A 6,000-nucleotide genomic window follows, 5' to 3' on the forward strand; every position below is an offset into this window, starting at 1 on the left:
AAGTAGTTCTAAGTTCTAGGGGACTGATGACCACTGATGTTAAGTCCCATAGTGCTCAGAGCCATTTGCACCATTTGAACTGCTTACAGAGTCAACGCGTAGTGCAAAATCGGCTGGAATTAGTGACAGCATCCTTTGGACGTGGTGTGGATGTAGTTATTGGTCATACAGAACATACCAGAAGGTGCTGGGAGCAACCTTCATTCCACCTACAATTGCTCGTGTACTCCTTGAAGGGGTCTTTTCAATGTGATGCATTCCGACCTCTTCCAGTTTGTATTAAAAATGGAACTCCTCCAGCTGTACTTAAGATTTTATATTTATTTGGCTACTAGTTTCGACGTTGCATCAACGCCATCTTCAGGCCCGTTCACTTTGATGGTAACAGTTGTGTGTGGCTGAGTACTAGAAGTCCGCGCTGAGACCAACACGTGCTCCACGTACAGTAACGGAAATCTCGGCAAATGCAATACGGTGTCCGTTTTCTATAGCATGTTCCGCCACCAGTGATTTCTCAGGACACCGTCGACGAAGACATCTCTCATGTTCCACAAGTCGCTGTTCAATACTAAAAACAGCCTATCCGATTCATAACTGTCCACACTCACACGGTATACTCTTGGAGTTCTGAGTCCAACATCGTGTTTCACAGGCCTCATTAGCTGTCGAATTTTAGCACGTACCATAAAAACAGGTTCGATTTTATGCTTCTTCAGAAGTCGGCTAATCTTTTCTGTTAATGAGTCACAGAACGGCAAGAACGCCAGCTTCTGAGCTCCCTTCTCGGAGTTGTTCTGCTTACGTTACTTCGGCAAGATGGCTTGCGAAATCTGGCGGTTGTTGTAGCCTTTTTCTTTGAAGAGTTTCCATAAGTGGCTCAGATCCTTCTGGCCTCATGGGCATTAAAAGCTGGGAGAGTTTCTCAACGACATCAGCAGCAGTTACGGTAACATCAGATTCATTATGGAAGTAGATACAGTTGGTGCCTTGCCTTTTCTATTCTCGTCCGCCGCAAAGAAAATGGATGTCTCAGCTACAGTGTTTATCGGAAACCCACCCACACGGACCGAGATCTGATGCAACCAGCTATCACCACCCTTCGCAGAAAAGTTCTGTTCTGAGGACTCTGGTGCATCACGCAGAAGCTGTTCCAGGAGCTGAAACCCTTCCGAAGGAACTGAGCCACTTACAGAAAATCTTCAAAGAAAACGGCTACAACAACCGCCAGATTTCGCAAGCCATCTTGCCGAAGAATCGTAAGCAGAAGACCTCCGACGAGTGCACGAAGAAGCTTGCGTTCTTGCCGTTCTGTGGCTCATTAACAGGAAAGATCAACCGACTTCTAAAGAAGCATAAAATTCATACAGTTTTTAGGGTCCGGCTAAAATTCGACACCTAATGAGGGTTGTGAAAGACGATGTCGGACTCAGAACTCCAGGAGTATATAAAATACCGTGTGGGTGTGGACAGTTCTATGTCGGACATACTGTACGTAGTGTTGAACAGCGACTTGTGGAACACATGAAATGTCTTCGCCTACGGTTTCCTGAGAAATTACCGGTGGCGAAACATGCTTTAGAAAACGGACTCCGTATTACATTTCTCGAGACATCGCGGAGACTACGCGGACTACTAGTTTTTGGGACAGTGTTATAAAAGAAGCGTTCGAGTTAAAAATTTCTGATAACACCCTGAATAAAGACGGCGTCTTGCAGTTAAGCACAGCTTGGAACCCCGCCATCAGAAAGCTTAAGCGGGCGCGACAAGCGCGCTATGGAAACATTGCCATTTATGGCGCTGGAGCGAGCACCGTGACGTCACTGAAGACTGCGCGGATATACACTCCTGGAAATGGAAAAAAGAACACATTGACACCGGTGTGTCAGACCCACCATACTTGCTCTGGACACTGCGAGAGGGCTGTACAAGCAATGATCACACGCACGGCACAGCGGACACACCAGGAACCGCGGTGTTGGCCGTCGAATGGCGCTAGCTGCGCAGCATTTGTGCACTACCGCCGTCAGTGTCAGCCAGTTTGCCGTGGCATACGGAGCTCCATCGCAGTCTTTAACACTGGTAGCATGCCGCGACAGCGTGGACGTGAACCGTATGTGCAGTTGACGGACTTTGAGCGAGGGCGTATAGTGGGCATGCGGGAGGCCGGGTGGACGTACCGCCGAATTGCTCAACACGTGGGGCGTGAGGTCTCCACAGTACATCGATGTTGTCGCCAGTGTTCGGCGGAAGGTGCACGTGCCCGTCGACCTGGGACCGGACCGCAGCGACGCACGGATGCACGCCAAGACTGTAGGATCCTACGCAGTGCCGTAGGGGACCGCACCGCCACTTCCCAGCAAATTAGGGACACTGTTGTTCCTGGGGTATCGGCGAGGACCATTCGCAACCGTCTCCATGAAGCTGGGCTACGGTCCCGCACACCGTTAGGCCGTCTTCCGCTCACGCCCCAACATCGTGCAGCCCGCCTCCAGTGGTGTCGCGACAGGCGTGAATGGAGGGACGAATGGAGACGTGTCGTCTTCAGCGATGAGAGTCGCTTCTGCCTTGGTGCCAATGATGGTCGTATGCGTGTTTGGCGCCGTGCAGGTGAGCGCCACAATCAGGACTGCATACGACCGAGGCACACAGGGCCAACACCCGGCATCATGGTGTGGGGAGCGATCTCCTACACTGGCCGTACACCACTGGCGATCGTCGAGGGGACACTGAATAGTGCACGGTACATCCAAACCGTCATCGAACCCATCGTTCTACCATTCCTAGACCGGCAAGGGAACTTGCTGTTCCAACAGGACAATGCACGTCCGCATGTATCCCGTGCCACCCAACGTGCTCTAGAAGGTGTAAGTCAACTACCCTGGCCAGCAAGATCTCCGGATCTGTCCCCCATTGAGCATGTTTGGGACTGGATGAAGCGTCGTCTCACGCGGTCTGCACGTCCAGCACGAACGCTGGTCCAACTGAGGCGCCAGGTGGAAATGGCATGGCAAGCCGTTCCACAGGACTACATCCAGCATCTCTACGATCGTCTCCATGGGAGAATAGCAGCCTGCATTGCTACGAAAGGTGGATATACACTGTACCAGTGCCGACATTGTGCATGCTCTGTTGCCTGTGTCTATGTGCCTGTGGTTCTGTCAGTGTGATCATGTGATGTATCTGACCCCAGGAATGTGTCAATAAAGTTTCCCCTTCCTGGGACAATGAATTCACGGTGTTCTTATTTCAATTTCCAGGAGTGTATAAGGACGGCAGCCACTTAACAATGGCCGAGGAGAACACGTTGGAAAGCTCTTGGATTTTAAACTACTGGACGTGGCAGGTTGCCCACCAAAATTTTGTCAGCATATATCGCCGCGGAACTATGCATTCGTATATGGTATACAGTTGTCTCTATACAAATTTATTCAATTATATGTACTGGTCATCTAACAAATATTTCTAGTAAAATGGTGTTACCGATTAAGGTGGAATGAGAAAATAGTTGAAAATACGCTACGGGCCATTAAAATTGCTACACTAAGAAGAAATGCAGATGATAAACGGGTATTCATTTGACAGATATATTATACTACAATTGACATGTGATTACATTTTCACGCTGTTCGGGTGCATAGATCCTGAGACATCAGTACCCAGAACAACAGCCTCTGGCAGTAATAACGGCCCTGATACACCTGGGCATTGAGTCAAACAGAGCTTGGATGGCGTGTACAGGTACAGCTGCCCATGCAGCTTCAACACGATACCACAGTTCATCAAGAGTAGTGACTGACGTATTGTGACTAGCCAGTTGCTCGGCCACCATTGACCAGACGTTTTCAGTTGGTGAGAGATCTGGAGAATGTGCTGGCCAGGGCAGCAGTCGAACATTTTCTGTATCTTGAAAGGCCCGTATAGGACCTGCAACATGCGGTCGTGCTTTATCCTGCTGAAATGTAGGGTTTCGCACGGATGGAATGAAGGGTAGAGCCACGGGTCGTAACACATCTGAAATGTAACGTCCACTGTTCAAAGTGCCGTCAATGCGAACAAGAGGTGACCGAGACGTGTATCCAAAGGCTCCCCATACCATCAAGCCGGGTGATACGCCAGCATGGCGATGACGAATACACGCTTCAAATGTGCGTTTACCACTATGTCGCCAAACACGGATGCGACCGTCATGATGCTGTAAACACAATATGGATTTATCCGAAAAAATGACGTTTTGCCATTCGTGCACCCAGGTTCGTCGTTGAGTAAACCATCGCAGGCGCTCCTGTCTGTGATGCAGTGTCAATGGTAACTGCAGCCATGGTCTCCGAGCTGATAGTCCATGCTGCCGCAAACGTCGTCGAACTGTTCGTGCAGATGGTCGTTGTCTTGCAAACGTCCCCATCTGCTGACTCAGGGAGCGAGACGTGACTGCACGATCCGTTACAGCCATGAGATTAAGATACCTGTCATCTCGACTTCTGGTGATACGAGGCCATTGGGATCCAGCACGGCGTTCCGTATTACCATCCTGAACCCACCGATTCCATATTCTTCTAACAGTCATAGGGTCTCGACCGACGCGAGCATCAATGTCGCGATACGATAAACCGCAATCGCGATAGGCTACAATCCGACCTTTATCGAAGTCGGAAACGTGATGGTAAGCATTTCTCCTCCTTACACGAGCCATCACAACAACGTTTCAGCAGGCAACGCCGGTCAACTGCTGTTTGTGTATGAGGTATCGGTTGGAAACTTTCCTCATGTCAGCATGTTGTAGGTGTCGCCACCGGCACCAACCTTGTGTGAATGCTCTAAAAAGCTAATCATTTGCATATCACAGTATCTTCTTCATGTCGGTTAAATTTCGCGTCTGTATTATGTCATCTTCGTGGTGTAGCAATTTTAACGGCCAGTAGTGTAGTTATATCAAAGTACAAGTTGAAGACTAGTAGTGTAGTTTCGATAGTATAAGTATTTATTTACAAAGGGAAGCAAAAGCTAATAATAATAACTCGATCTTTAACGTACTTAATTACTTTTTATTTATTTTAAAATTTCAAAAGGAAAACTGTACAGTACTTCAAGTATACTTTAATACATTTATTTATTCATGCTGAATAAACTGTATCTTCGGCGCTTGCATTTTGTTTACTAATCTTCTTAAAAACTAAGCTCTTTTGAAAATAAGGGAGCCACTTATCACTAGCGGCGAGCCCTTCAATGCCCAGAGTAACAGTTAATTCCTTTGCCTTTTCTTTAAGCCGGATTAACGTGCAGGGAGGCAGTGGAGTGTGTGTATACCAGATGTGGAGGACCGGGTTCCGAACCGTATGTTTTGTCCGTTGTAACGGACTAAGTCATTTCAGTAAGCATTCTTCAAGACGCAGAAACTCTAATTATCTTGTCCGCTTCTTCCCTCATTACGGTAGATATTCAGAACCTTATTTTTCTGCATCAGAACTTTCGACAGCATGGATTACGGAATACCGATACTTTTTTCTACATCTTTTTCATTCGTCGTCTCTTTCTTTTTTCGTTTCACATTCCACGGCTCAATAACTTGCTTCTTTCAAGAAATTTTTGCAAATGACTTATGAACTGTGATATTGTGCGTTACGCTTTGTTAGGAAAACAAATAAATGTGGGAAAATATCGACTGTTAAATCAATTATCTGAAAAATCGACTAAAGAATTCGAATTACTGAATTCGAGTTCCAGAGTCTTGTGGGGGTGATCATGACAGTCGCTTTAATTTATGAGGTGTGGCAAAACCCGTAGTGTTTCTTCGATTTATCGAGTGTTTTGAAGGGATTTGAGAAGTTAGATTTACCGAGGTTCGAGTTTAGCAGAAGTCTACTGCATTTGTTATTGCGATGGAAACGATGTAACATCAATTACAAGACATCATATTCGCCATTGACTGTACAAAATTATTTGTTTACATTACTATCAATTGGAATACTATCAACTACTATAGTGCATAAGATAAAATATAAA

This window comes from Schistocerca nitens, chromosome 2 (assembly GCF_023898315.1).
Source record: "Schistocerca nitens isolate TAMUIC-IGC-003100 chromosome 2, iqSchNite1.1, whole genome shotgun sequence".
Classification (NCBI taxonomy): Eukaryota; Metazoa; Arthropoda; class Insecta; order Orthoptera; family Acrididae; genus Schistocerca; species Schistocerca nitens.